We start from the raw sequence: 14869 nt of genomic DNA, 5'->3' as shown, positions 1-14869 counted from the left end.
ATCCTCTTGAAGACTAACTTCTTCCACAAGAGTTACCAATCCCAGTCCATACTGGAAGATAAAGAAAAGAAACAAAGATCCCTGTAAGGAAGCATCATTACCTGGTTCTTGTGTGGTCTGTTTATTTAGGCTCCAATCCAGCAAATGGAACTGCATGATCCGATCAAATCAATGAGGCTCTGGATAGGCAAAAGAGTCTGTCCATGTAGATCAAATTGCACAGTTGGTGTCTAAATCTATACCCTTCTTAGGGGAAAGGTCATGTCTTCCAATTAACATATTGTCACTACTTAACAAATAAACATATGTACAAAATATATGGCTTCTACACAAAAGCATATGAGTGCCAAAACTCCTTGCTGTAGATTATATTGTTTTGTATTACTAACTGAATGATAGGTTTAAAAAACCCTCAGAGACCTTGTTAAGAACAGAGAGGTCTAATTTAAAGAAGACATCTATTTGAAATGTGCCATTGAATCTAAAGACCATTTGCCTGGGTAAGCTGATGCCGTGTGTTTCAATAAAATATAGAGGTAAATCTCTACAGTTAAACATATGAGGCAAAAGAATGCCTCTTGAAAAATGTACATATATATTGTAGTTATTGTCAAAAGTAGATCATCTTCTCTCCAAAGTGCACACAATTCCATCAATACAGAGCAGGACTGAGAAACGCAGTCCCTGAAATATGAACAAATATAGCAGGCCAAATAGTATTCCATCATTGTAAAATATATACGTGTACACGCACACACACACACACACACATTATATATAGGATGATTTGCTTTATAAGGAACTGCAGTCACAGTCTAATTGTGAGTTCTTTCAGGAAATCTGCCTGGTCATACCCTCTTTAAAAGAAATCACCAACTTAGGGAAAGTTTGATGAAAGCCCAAAGAGAAATGAAAAGTAGAAAGATTATAGTAGGGAGAAAAAATAACCTCTGGATGAAGGGATACAAAAGAAGAGAAAAATACTCATTTTTTTCATTATGCCTCAGACTTTCTTCTTAAACAGATACATCACATTCTCTCTGTATATTAGCAGTGGAACATATACAGCTCAACACAGAAGCCTGGGTTTGGGTAGCAGTCAAATGTAGCAAGTAAGTGGCTGGGGTAGTGGGTTTGGAAGACACCAAAACTGGAGAAATTGTGCTGTTTGGCAAGAAACAGCAGCTCAGAAGAGAAGATAGCAAACTTGTAGTGGAGGATGGCTGCGTGTTCACTAGGCTTCCTCTAGTGGCATTCAGCAATAGAAACCAAGGAAGGAGATATTGGGTATGAGCAATCCTTGATATTATGCATGCTTTCCTTTAAGAGCAGTTCCTTAGAGAAGGCTTTTTTTTTTTTCATAAGAAATGAGCAGCAATCTCATGCATCTATTATTAAGCTATGGTTGATGTTCCAGAAACTGCAAAAAGATGTGAGAGCCTTTAATAGTTGCTATGGCTTTTAACTGTATCATCTGTAATTAAAGTTCTGTTTTGTTCCCAACTAATAGTCTAAAGGAAGTGGGTTGGGGGATGCAACTTGATTGTGATATACAGCAGAACATGAATTGTAAGTACAGTATGTAGAAAATAATAGGAAATTGTAGCATTTGCAACTTCTTTCACAGTGAAATAAAATTCCTTTCAAATATCTGCAGCGGAGCGATCCCTTCCTCCAGACTGAGCTCAGTAAGAGTTTTAGACAAGTGAGGACCGTAGAATTAGGCCCAAGGTGCCTTAACATAAGACTATGGAATTTGCCACATAAGCTCAGACCATTTGTCCATCAGTTCTGCGATGATGTTTCTTAGTGGCCAATAACTGATGCTTCTGAGGTAGGTGAATCTGCCCTCCCTCCTTCGGATATATAACTATCAAACTGCTACAATATATATGGGAGAGCCAAGGGAAAGGATGTTTTCCTGACCCTTGAGGCGGTCAGTTCATGATCTGAAGCATGAGATTTGGTTACTCCTGTGACAGTTTGCATAATTAGAAATGTTATTAGTGGCCATAAAATTGTCCAGCCTGTTTTAAAATCCACTTACAGTATTTAACTCTGTGATCTGCTTTGAAGGTGAATTACACAGGATGACTGTATCTGATGAGCTAGATTGGTACCTCAGTTACATTGATGCAAATCTGGAGTAATTCCACTGACCTCAAAGACATTACACTGGTATGAATCTAGAATAAATGAAATCAGAGTCTGGCTATATCCAAAAGGATAGTCATTAGGACTGTGCAAAAATAGTGTGTGTACTTTAATAGGGGCAATACCAGTTCCGATAGCTTTTTCTATACTGAAAAAAAGGCATCATGTTAACCCAGGGGTTCTCAAACTGTGGGTCAGGACCCCGTTTTATTGGGGTCACCGGGGCTGGTTTTAGACTTGCTGTGGCCCAGGCCCAAAGCCCAAGCCTAACCACTCGGGGTTGAAGCCTAAGCTTGAGGGCTTCAGGCCTGGGCAATGGGGCTCAGATTACAGGTCTGGGGCTAAAGCCCTTGGGCTTTGGTCCCCCCCGCCCACCCAGGGTAGTGGAGCTCCAGTTTGGCTTTGGATCCCCACCCAGAGTGGCAGGACTCAGGCAGGCTCAGGCTTCAGTCCCCCCTCCTGGGGTTGTGTGGTAATTTTTGTTGTCAGGAGGGGGTAACAGTGTTAACCAAACACATTTTAACTAACACAATGTTAAACATGATCTTGTCCTTAGTGTGGACTGGCACAGTCAAGTTTTAAAACATGTTCGCTGATGATGGTTTACTTTTTTCCCCCCTCAGTATAGATAAAGCTGTTGTATTTTACAAGTAAGCAAACAGTTTTCCCCTCTCAATCGGTCACCTTTTTGCATACCTATCAGTAAAGTTGACTACCAAGTTCATATGAGAATTGTAGCTACAATAATCTACTCTTCCTTCCACCATTCGAATATGAAACTCACTATTGTGATAGTCCAACACTGCTGTGTTTGCAATGTTGTTGTAGCCATGTTGGTCCCAGGATATTAAAGAGACAAGATGGGTGAGGTAATATCTTTTATTGGACAAACTTCTGTTGGTGAGAGACACAAGGGTCAAGCTACACAGAGACCAGAAGAAGACCTCTGTGCACCTCGAAAGCTTGTCTCTTTCGCCAACAGAAGTTAATCCAATAAAACATTATTGCCTCACCCACCTGGTCTCTCCAACACTGGGATGGAGATTCTAGCATTTGTGTCTCTATAAAGTTCCACATAAAGCCGACAAACAAATGTAATTAAAACAAAATTGCAGATGACCCTGAGAAACATGAGGATTTGGTATTTGCATCAGCTCTGCAAAATACTGGTCAAATGATGGACCATATGTCAGCAAGAGAACACAGAGCCATTTCCATTCAAATATCCCCTCTGTCACATTCCCCAAAATGGAGTATAATAAAACATGCAGCTGCAGCACTATATAACTAAACAAGTTAGAGGTGGCACCCCAAAAAAAAATATTCTGTACAATTGATGCTGTTTTGTCAAAGGCAGAAAAACTTGGCAGATCTGGAGCAGGAAAATAATTTATCGTAACACTGATGAAGGCAAGACGTTCCAAATCATCTGAACTCCAGTTACTCTACGTTCAAGTGATTTTTGGAACACTAAACGAACAGCTATAAATGAATATTTAAACATGCATCAGAATGGCAAAGCATTGACATTCACTGGAACTGGAAGTCAACAGTAAAAGCAGTCTACATGTTAGTTCTTTAACCTCTTTATCCAAACTCATTTGGAAAGACAGAGGAGAATGCTGCAGTGCCACTGGCAGAAATCATGATTTCCATGGTGATGCAGATCCCAGGTCTAACAGAGGAGAATAGATTTGGAAATTTGTACTGCAAATGTAGATTTAGGCCGAGAACCAGTCTTGCATCCCCCTTGATTAGGGTTTGTGAAACAAAAAAAAGTTACTATGAAAAGACTAGAAATGTTAGGCGCCACCCATTCATGTGTAATTTTAAATCTGAAAAACTCCAGCTAAATAAATTGGCAGTTGGCACTTATGGTGTTGTCAGCTGCCAGCCATCATACATTGTTTTAATTGTATTAAATGATTGATTATGCAGCTGAGCTACTGAAAAAACATAGAGGTAGCTGAACAATTTCATGACAACACCAACACTAGCAGTGCCGTTCATTCTCACATACATGGCGAGATGGACAAAACACTAGTGTTTTGCTGTGGTATATTAGAAAAGCTATGTGCTGAGCTGTTATTATTTCCTCTGACTGAGACTTCCCTGTTTGTTGGGTTTATCTGGCTGCATGTAGACTGAGCCAGTGGACAGCTGAAGCCCGATATCACCAACTGGAAAGCTCTTAAAGTAGTCAGATATCTTTGTCATACATTTTATACTGCAAACAATCACAGCTTTGCAGAATCATTAGGCTTCACAATATTAATGATAGAGACACTTGTAAAAATATATTTTTAAAGTTTTTGTGAAGCCTTGGGATATAGCCATATTGAGTATTTAATGCTACTGGATACTGCTAAGGAGTTAAATTCTCATTAAAGGCAGTGAAGCAAAATTATTCTTAAATTAATAGGATCACGTTCTACTTGCCTCACCCATGCAAGGAACCTTGTTAAAAATCAATGGGAATAATCAAAGGAGTAAGGCAAGACAGATTTGGTCCATAATAAATAAGAAAACTGAAGAATATTTTTATCTTTGAATGTCTTACAGTGTCTAACACATCATGAGAATTGTCTGCTACATATTTCATTTCCCTTCCTAACTTTGAGTGTATGCACAGTGTGCCCAACCATTTCATACCATTGTCATCAGCCAGGAGAAGAGCCAGTAGCCCACCGTCAAAGTAAGTCAGTAGGCAATCGTCAAGAATACGTGACATAATCTGAATCTTTTACATAGCAGGTCGTTAGAGAAACCCCGTTTGAAGCTTGGCCACATACTCTGTTTGAAACCAGTGCAGAGATGACCACAGATGCCTTGGCAAGTCAAAACCTGGTGGGCAGATGATTGGGTCAGTGATGAGAGAGTGATTAATGACTGTCATTGCTGACCCATTGTTACACCAAGCAGATTACACTGTCATATCCTGTGGTGGCATAAGCGACCATGAAGGGCATCTAGAAGACAGGCGAACTGGCATGTGGTTGAAGAGGTCTGAGTACAGAAGCAAGTCGCTGTTCTTATGAACCTTGGCCAGGAGCATGGTGGAGGCCCCCTCATGGTGAATATGGGGTGGTGCTATGTTACTAAGTATTGGCAGCCATGACAGCAGAGATGTATATAAAAATCCTGGAAACAATGTGCATAGTTTTGTTAAGCTCTACATCAAACAGCCTCCTGTGAGATAAGCGACACCAGACAAGAGCACAGTACTCTGCTGTTGAATAGCAGAGGGCAAGGACTGATGTTCTAAGCCTCCAGGCACTCACATCCCAGCTTGAGACAGCCAGTTTTCTGAGCAAATGATTCCAAGTGCTAAATTTGACTGCTGCCTCCTTCAAGGGGTTGCAGTATGTCAATGATCTATCCAACATCACACCGAGGTAAACCAGGTTTGGCTCATGCTGCAGGGATTGGCCGTTTAATAAAATATTTAACTCATGGCTTGCACTTGCATTATGCAGATGAAATACACTAGAAACCGTCTTGGAAAAGCTCAGCTGCAGGCATCATCAACCACAGTAGTTTGCCATGAGCTTTATACCGTCATCCAGGACCTTGTCAATTTCTAAGGAGCTTGATAGCTGCAGCAGATGTTGTCAGCATCGATACATTTGCTTGAGAAGTCGTTGAATGTATACATTGAACAGTATTGGTGAAAAAACTGAACCTCGAGGAAGACCATTAATCTGACATTTCCAGGAACTGTAACGGTTGCCCATGTCTATTCTGAACTGCCTATTTTAGAGGAAGAGCATTCTTTGACCACCCAACACGGGGTAACTCGAGAGAGTTTATACAGAAGGCCTCTGTGCCAAACTGTGTCATAAACAGCAATCAAATCCTGTCTTTAGCTTTTGTTGAAAACCTTCCTAACAATAAACTATCTCAGCAAGTAGCAGGAGCTAAAACTAATTCAACAATCTTGTCATCTCAATTTGTTCTCATACTTAATATTTTGTTCCACACCTTGGTGAAGTTTCATCTCAGCAGCCCAGAGCCAAAAGCTAATGGTTTATTATAGAGCTCAGCCTCCAAAATGTCAAATATAAAGAACAGCACAAAGAGAAAGTTGGCCACAGGCACTTCTGTTAGACGCAGGCTTGCAGGCTAGGTTCTGTAGGAACTTCTCATTCATCAACCAAATCTGAGTAGGAGAGGCTTGCTGATATGATTTCTGCTGCTAGTGGTTCATTGTCCACCATCCGTGGGATATATCATGCATCAAAACAACAAGGACCCAATACATCAGGCTGTAAGTACGGCTGGCAGCTGGAGAAAAGTCAGTCGTATTACTGAAAAAGCTAATGGTAGCACTGTGAGCCTGTCCTTTCCTCTTCAAATCTCCCTCTAAGACTGAGACAAAAAGCTGCCACAGTAACACATTGTACATGCATCATGGTACCATCCAGCTAAAACCCTTCAGTAACTTACTTTGCACAAAACAAAGAGTCAAGGAGAAGACAACAACACTAGGTTTAGTCAGGAAGTTTTTGATGGCTTTTGTTGCTGGTTGGACAAGCTCTGATTGTTAATGTGAAGGGGTACATTATATATTACACACACACACACACACACACACCTACCTTACAGTGTAATTCTCAGGAAAAATGTCTTATGTTTTGAAAAGTTAGCAGGACTCTGCATCTGACTTCAGAAATCCTATTGCTTAGTTTCTGAGCTGCCTTACTTCTTGACTTTACTCTAAATGCCTGTGCAGGACAGTGAACTGCAGACAGAAAAATAAGTAACTAAAAACCAACTTATTGAAAGCATGCAAAGCTCTTTAATATTTTTTAAAGGGAAGAGAGGTGATAAGGACATTTCCCTTGTTCCTTCACCCCAAGTTGTAGGATTATGTTTAAAAGAGATAAAGCTCACACTATTCATAGTAAAAATGAAAAATAAAGTTGCAATTTCATTTCAGTAACAAATCCATGGAAAATCCTACACTCTCTCCAATACTGAAAGTAAACAAAAATGTTTTGGTTGGTTGGTTTTGTATGTGTTTTTCTGCATGAATCTACTGTCAAGTTAGGGGAATATTGGCACTGTAACATTTGACCACCCAAATCATCTGGGTTGAATGACCATGGGCTAAATGCCAGCCCAGTTGAAGTCAGTGGGAAAAATGCCCATTAATTTCAGTGTGACTGACATCTAGTCTTGAGTATTTTGTTTTGCATGATTTCTAAATTTAATTTTGATTGATGAATAGTTTGTATTGCCAATTCTCATGATGATTACATTTTACAATATATTTTACTACCCTTCTTTCTCTGAGAAGATATAAAACTTCCACTTGAACTTCAGAATAATTCCACACAGTGGAACCAAATTAATAAAAAGACTTCCAGATGCTTTACTTTTTTCACTCCTGCACTAACTTTTAACCCTCAATTTCCTAGTTCTTGTGTACTTTAGCACCAATTAATATCATCTCTGTTTTTAACTTAGTATAATGTTAGCATTCTTTCTTGTGTACATCTATAGCAATGTGTTAATACAGAGTTCAGCTACAGAGTGAATTTGCCATCAGCATATAGCATGGCAAAATGTTTATTAAGGGCTAATGTGGGAGGTAGCTTTACAGCATGATATCAAGTGCCAGCGCTGTTTAAAAACAGGTTGTCTCTGTATTGCTACTTGGAACCCCAAAAGCTGCTGCCTTTGTCACTGCATGCTATCAGACAAAGTGAATGATCCAGATCTGAATATGCCAAGATGAAAACCAATTTAAGAGCTCAAAATAATCATAATACTCTGCACTTACATACCATTTTTCAACCAAAGATGGCAAAGTGCTTAATTTAGATGAAAATGGGTTATCTGCTGTTGTGCAGATGGAGAAACCAAAGCAGAGAGCAGCTGGATGAATTACACAAGGTCATGCAATGAGCCAGAACTAGAACCCAAGTCTCCTGAGACTTTCTCCCAACACTCTATCCACTATTACACCATACTGAAAGAACTATGGCACTTATACAATGTGGTTTGCCAAATATTCTGTTAAAACTTGAAGGCTGAAACTTAGGATTTGGGTTTTCTAATGGCCTGTATTGGTAGGAATCTATTGTGCAGTAACCTTTTGAATCAATAAGTCATTCAAGGATGTAGTATACTTTTTAACTGATAACATTTTCTTAATAAAACTATACCTAGCTGAAACAATTCCATGCACTATTGTGAAGTAGGGCAAAGGATCTGATAGTGTAAAGGGAGAGGGAATGTACTGGGCTTGGCTCAAACCAAGAGTCTGCTGTAGAGAAAGATCAATAAATGAACTATGTTGTGTGGTTTTTTTTTTTGTTTTTGTTTTTTTTGTTTTTGTTTTTTTTTTTTAATTAATTGGCCTCTCAGAGTTGGTAAGACTACTCCCACCTGTTTATGCTCTCTGTATGTGTGTATATATATCTCCTCATTATATGTTCCATTCTATATGCATCCGAAGAAGTGGGCTGTAGTCCACGAAAGCTTATGCTCTAATAAATTTGTTAGTCTCTAAGGTGCCACAAGTACTCCTGTTCTTCTTTTTGCGGATACAGACTAACACGGCTGTTACTCTGAAGTATGTTGTGTGTGTGCCTGTGTCCACAATTGCTCGCTTTTTACACTGCATCCTGCTCTTGTTTTTGTTGTTTTTCTCCATCGTAAAGTCAGAGTGATGAATAGTAGTGACACATCGTTTTGCCCTGCCCTTGGCAATCATTTCCAGGTAATCCATTTGAGTATGAAACACCTGGTTCCTTGTCTGCCAGGCAATTAGTGGGCACATCAGCCCTCACAAAGGTTAGTGGTAGCAGGATTTTGATTTCAACCCACCTCTATTTTATCTATGGGCCAAATCCTGATGTCTTTTCTTGGACTGAAAACTTCCCCTCTTGTGGGAATGTAAATTTGTATGTGGGAGATGGAAACGGGAAGAAGCATGGGAAGAAAACATTTTGAGATTTCCCTTGCAGATTTTCTCACAATTTTTCTAAAGGGTTCAGGCCCAAATACTGTAGGGGCCATAAGAGGCAAAAGAGCCCTCTGTGCCAATTCCAGCATTCTCTGCCCTTCTTTCCCCCTCCCTCCAAACTCTGGTTCCCAGAGACTCTACTCTGCAACTCTTCCCTTTAATTCCCATTGATTTAAATGGCAGTGTAAACATCGAGTGAGAATGTTTGGCCCTAACCTTTTTGTAAACAATACTAGCCAATTCTGGGCTCTCATCTGAGACTAAATAAGCCTTGTCTACATTACAAACTTGTGTTGCTATAACTATGTCACTCACACCTCTGAGCAACGCAGTTATACCTACACCTAAATCCCAGTGCAGACAGGGCTATGTCCATGGGAGGGCTTCTCCCATCAACATAGCTACCACCTCTCAGAAGTTCTCTGGTCGGCAAAGGTAGCGACTTCAGTAAGTACTACAGCGACGCATTGTGCCACTGCAGCGTTGTAAGTGTAGACAAGCCCCAAGTCTATTGAAGCTAGTGAATTAAACCAGTTCAAAATTGTGGTAAGTGAAATTATATTTAGTCCTACTATGAGTGCAGGGACTGGACAAGATGACCTCTCGAGGTCTCTTCCAGTCCTATGATTTTATTGTTAGATTCAGCTTCCATATCTTAACTTATACGTGGACTAAATCCTGAGAAGTGGTGAGCATCCACTCATATTGCCTTAAAGCCAGTTAAGGTTCCAGGTGCTCAGCATCATTCAGGATTTAGTCTTCTTTCTCTCAGATCATTTTTATATTTCCGCTTCCCATCCTGACTAATCACAAAGGGCCAGTTTTGCAGTTGGTATAACTTCACTGACTTCAATGGAGGAGACATGCCAATATACGCCACCTGAGAATCTGGCCCAATACATGATGAAAGGTGCAAGCAAAGGAAAACAAAATCTTTCAAACCTCAGAGTCTTGGTTCAAAGTTGGATCAAAGGTTTGGTTCAATTCACTCTTGGTTCAACCACTGCTGGCCCTATGTAAATAAGAATGCAGTTTAAGAACATGTGCATTCAACAACAGTTATATTTGTGCACTCTCTAATAAAATATTCATTTAAATAAAGGAATTGATTGATATTTTAAATACCATTAGCTCCTTGGTTTGCACATCTAGAATCACAGAATATCGGGGTTGGAAGGGACCTCAGGAGGCCATCTAGTCCAACCCCCGGTCAAAGTAGGACCAATCCCCAACTAAATCCCCAAATGGCCCTCTCAAGGATTAAACTCAGAACCCTGGATTTAGCAGGTCAATGCTCAAACCATTCAGCTATCTCAATAAGAAGTATGATTATCAGCACAGAATGACCTAATGTACTGCTGCCTAATATAATGAATCTCAGTCATCTACCTCAGGAACAACAGTCAGAATTATGGAGAGAGAAAGTATTGGCATTTTTATGTCTGTGAATCAGTTCTAACAGTACCTTGTCTGAAATGAGTGCTAGTTGAGATGTATCATGAAGCCTCATAACAAGCCCCCATTTCCTTAGGAGTAGATAAACATTGAAACATTTGATTGGTCTTGGAATACGTGGTATACACTAACAGAGCAACTGCAGAAAATAAAATAACCCAGTAAGCCTGGTATCCTAAAGTTAGGAAACAGCCATTTGCTGGCTCAGAAATATAACCTGAAGATGGAGACCAAGGGAGTAGATTCTCAGCTGTTATAGCTCCCTTGAAGTCAATATGGATTGTCTCTAACAAATTCCTCCCAAAGCACTATAAATCTAAAAACATTATGTAGCATATTTTGTAGGTGGACCATTAGCAGTCTGGACATACTGTATGTGGCACATGGACGTATTTCTAGGTAGCTTGGTAGTAGACAGGGGGGGTGATTTGGTTTCATTTGTTTGTTTGTTTTGACTTTGGAGAAGCAGGTAGAGAAAAATCAATCACAGTTATTTCACCGGGGAAAAAACCTGAGTAATATATACTGTTACTTTAAACAAACAATTTATTGCTGCATCTCTCGCTCTCCTGTCTCAATCTCAGAGATAAAAGCTATAAGGCTAAGGTTATACATCGTAATATTTTACACTTTTATACTTGACATTTTACAAAAGGGCTGTACACATCTTAACTAATTAAGCAACACAACACATTTGGGAAGTAGTAATCTCCATTTTACCGATGTTGAAACTGAGGTACAGAGAAGATGACTTGGCTAATTCACAAAGCAAGTCAATGGCACAACTAAGATTTCCTGATTCCCAGTGTTTGGCTCAGTCCATTTGTCCTTGATCTTTCTCTAGTATATATGATTTATTAAAGAGTGCTTCTTTTAACAGACATTTATCAATTGCTGGATTGAAGAGGGGCTATGAATATCAAAATTCCATCAACACAATTGCTGATACATACCTAGCAAAAATGTAGGAAATGGCTTTGCAACATTTGAAAAGAAATAAGCATGATTCAACAGCTTTCATGATTGAAGATGACGTTCCAGTTTCCAATCCACTACAGGATTTTGTACTCATTTATTCTGAGCTGGTGAATGTTGGCAAATGGGTAATTGCTAGAGGAATCTACAATCTGAAATGGGGAGAACAAGCATCGGAGAGTGATGTTAGCATGCTTTCAAGGAGGGAAAGAAGTTTTGACCCACAGTAAGCATATTTAAAGGTATTTCCTTTGACTGTTACTTGATCACATTTGCTAGAACTGTCCATTACTGAAATATTCCTCTTTATAAAAAGATGTTGGAAGATTAATTGCATTTGCTTTTTAGACTCCTAAAACTAGTAATCTATCCAAAAGAAATATGAAAGATATGTGAAATTAAGTCAAAAGAATAACATAATCCTCTTTCTCTGGACAAAACTATAAATTAGATTACTCAAACAGTAAATTTAGTGCATCTCATTACAAATGTTATATGTACTCATAATATATTATTTAAAACTCTGGAATTCCTAAATTTGACTATTGTCTCAGTAAACAACCTTACAAGTTTGTCTTGGTATAGTGCTTTGTCCATCTGATTTTCTTTCTTTCTTTTATTCTTTTGTTTTCCTTTAGCTGTGTCATCAGGCTAACAGTATACCCGTTAGGGTTTAAATTCAGTGAATATTCTGCCTGACACACACCACAAAATACTGACTGTTTCTCCTGAAAAAATAATTTTTTTTGTTTGATTTAAATGAGCCAAAATCATTGTGTTCTGATTTTCTTCTCTTCATTTCTCTTTTATTCTTCACAATTTTGCAATCCATTGAGTGTCATAAATTTGATTCTTAAAAGGGATGTTGTCATTTGGTTTTTACTCTTAATAATCTTTCTAGGGCACTTCACAGCAGGTTTCCTTTATTAGATGAATTCATTATATCAATCTCCTTATAATGTAGTGTCCTTATTTTTTCTTTATTCCTTCCTTTGATGGTTTGTGGGTCTTTTACTAGTATTAGGTATTTTAAGTTCTCCACTCTAAAGGAGCTTAATCCTGATTTTAGATACGCAGCCATATATGGTCCCAATCCTTCCAGATGCTGAGTGAAGTCAGTTCGAGACTGTACACCCTTCAAGATTGGAGTGACAAGCTTTCGAGCCACACAGAGCTCTTCTTCTGTTCTAGGAAAGGTACTCCAAGCATCACAGCTAAATGCAAAGTAGAACGGATTGTTTAGCATCAGTAGAAATAGTGCATATTCTAAAGGATCACTCAAGGTAGAAGTGTTAAGGGACCACATCCTATGCAGAGGTGTTAAGGAGCCACTCTACCTTGAATGGTCTCTTAGAACATGCACTAACTCTACTGATGCTAAACAATCTGTTCCACCTGGCATTTAGCCGTGACATTGGAGTACCTTTCCCAGACCTGTAGAGCTGTGTGTGACTCGAAAGCTTGTCTCTCTCAGTAGCTGAAATTGGTGCAGTAAAAGATATTATTTCACCCACCTCTCTAATATCCTGGAACCAACATGGCTACAACTGTGTAACCTTCAGAAAGATTGTCATTGGACTAATTTCTACTCTATTATGTCCCGATAGAACACTCGAGGGTTTCATCACTAGACATTTCCATAACGGTAAAATCAGTCTGTGAATACTAGGCACATACTAATTCAACATTTGGTGAATATTTTGCAAATATTGGACAATGCAATCAAAATAACTATTCACTGAAAATATTCAGATGTTTTCTTTAATTAACCATTTTTGTTAACAATCCAGGGTACAGAGGTAGCAGCATACATTTCCACTTAGCAAATTTCTTAACTCCTTGCACCACAAGCAGGTGCTAATGTCATTAAAAAACAAAACTAGTGCTAGCTGCTTTCCAAACAGAGGAAGATAGTCCCTTCCCAGAGGAGCACAGTTAAAAAAGTACTTCCTCTTTCTATGTGAAAGCAGAACCTGACTTTCCCAAAGCTGACACAATGGACCAAATTTTCTGCCATTCTGACTGCACCACTGCTAGCATAATTTGGCACAATATGATGATATATATAACTAGGGCTGACAATTAATTACCATTAACTCACAATTAATTCAAAAAAATAATGTGGTTAATCACAGTTTTAATCGCACTATTAAACAATAGAATACTAATTGACATTTATTAAATATTTTGGATGTTTTTCTACATTTTCATATATATATTATGTGTTGTAACTGAAACAACCATATATTATTTTTATTACAAATATTTGCACTGTAAAAATGATAAAAGAAACAGTATTTTTCAATTCACCTCATACAAATACTGTAGTGCAATCTCTTTGTCATGAAAGTGCAACTTACAAATGTAGATTTTTTTTTTTTACATAACTGCACTCAAAAACAAAACAATGTAAAACTTCAGAGCCTACAAATCCATTCAGTCCTACTTCTTGTTCAGCCAATCTCTAAGACAAACAAGTTTGTTTACATTTGCAGGAGATAATACTGCCCTCTACTTATTTACAATGTCACCAGAAAGTGAGAACAAGCATTTGCATGGCCAGCATTCCAAGGTATTTACGTGCCAGATATGCTAAACATTCGTATGCCCCTTCATGCTTCGGCCACCATTCCAGAGGACATACTTCCATGCTGATGACGCTTGTTAAAAAATATAATGTGTTAATTAAATTTGTGACTAAACTCCTTGAGGGAGAATTGTATGTCCCCTGCTCTGTTTTACCTGCATTCTGCCATATATTTCATGTTACAGCAGTCTCGGCTGATGACCCAGCACATGTTGTTCATTTTAAGAACACTTTCACTGCAGATTTAAGAAAACACAAAGAAGGGACCAATGTGAGATTTCTAAAGATAGCTACAGCACTCGACCCAAGATTTAAGAATCTGAAGTGCCTTCCAAAATCTGAGAGGGACGAGGTGTGGAGCATGTTTTCAGAAGTCTTAAAAGAGCAGCACTCTGATTCAGAAACTACAGAACCCGAACCACCAAAAAAGAAAATCAACCTTCTGCTGGTGGTATCTGACTCAGATAATGAAAATGAACATGCATCGGTCTGCACTGCTTTGGATCATTATTGAGCAGAACCTGTCATCAACATGGACGCATGTCCTCTGTAATGGTGGCAGAAGCAAAAAGGGACATATGCATCTTTAGCGCATCTGGCACGTAAATATCGTGCGATGCTGGCTACAACAATGCCATGTGAATGCCTGTTCTCACTTTCAGGTGACATTGTAAACAAGAAGCGGGCAGCATTATCTCCTGCAAATGTAAACAAACTTGTTTGAG

The 14869-nt window shown here is 38.9% G+C and overlaps 1 long non-coding RNA gene across 1 annotated transcript in view; it reads right to left on the bottom strand.

Annotated features, from left to right (window-relative positions):
* Positions 1 to 14869, bottom strand: part of LOC128843610 (uncharacterized) — a 260038-nt gene that overhangs the window by 201513 nt on the left and 43656 nt on the right. Inside the window, exon 2 of the long non-coding RNA XR_008446316.1 lies at positions 10070 to 10139. This is a non-coding gene — a long non-coding RNA (uncharacterized LOC128843610). The remainder of the gene's footprint in view (positions 1 to 10069; positions 10140 to 14869) is intronic.

The sequence above is a fragment of the Malaclemys terrapin genome, chromosome 9, assembly GCF_027887155.1.
Source record: "Malaclemys terrapin pileata isolate rMalTer1 chromosome 9, rMalTer1.hap1, whole genome shotgun sequence".
Taxonomy (NCBI): domain Eukaryota; kingdom Metazoa; phylum Chordata; order Testudines; family Emydidae; genus Malaclemys; species Malaclemys terrapin.
The sequence above is the reverse complement of the archived record's forward strand: the minus strand, read 5'-3'. Positions and strand labels throughout refer to the sequence as shown.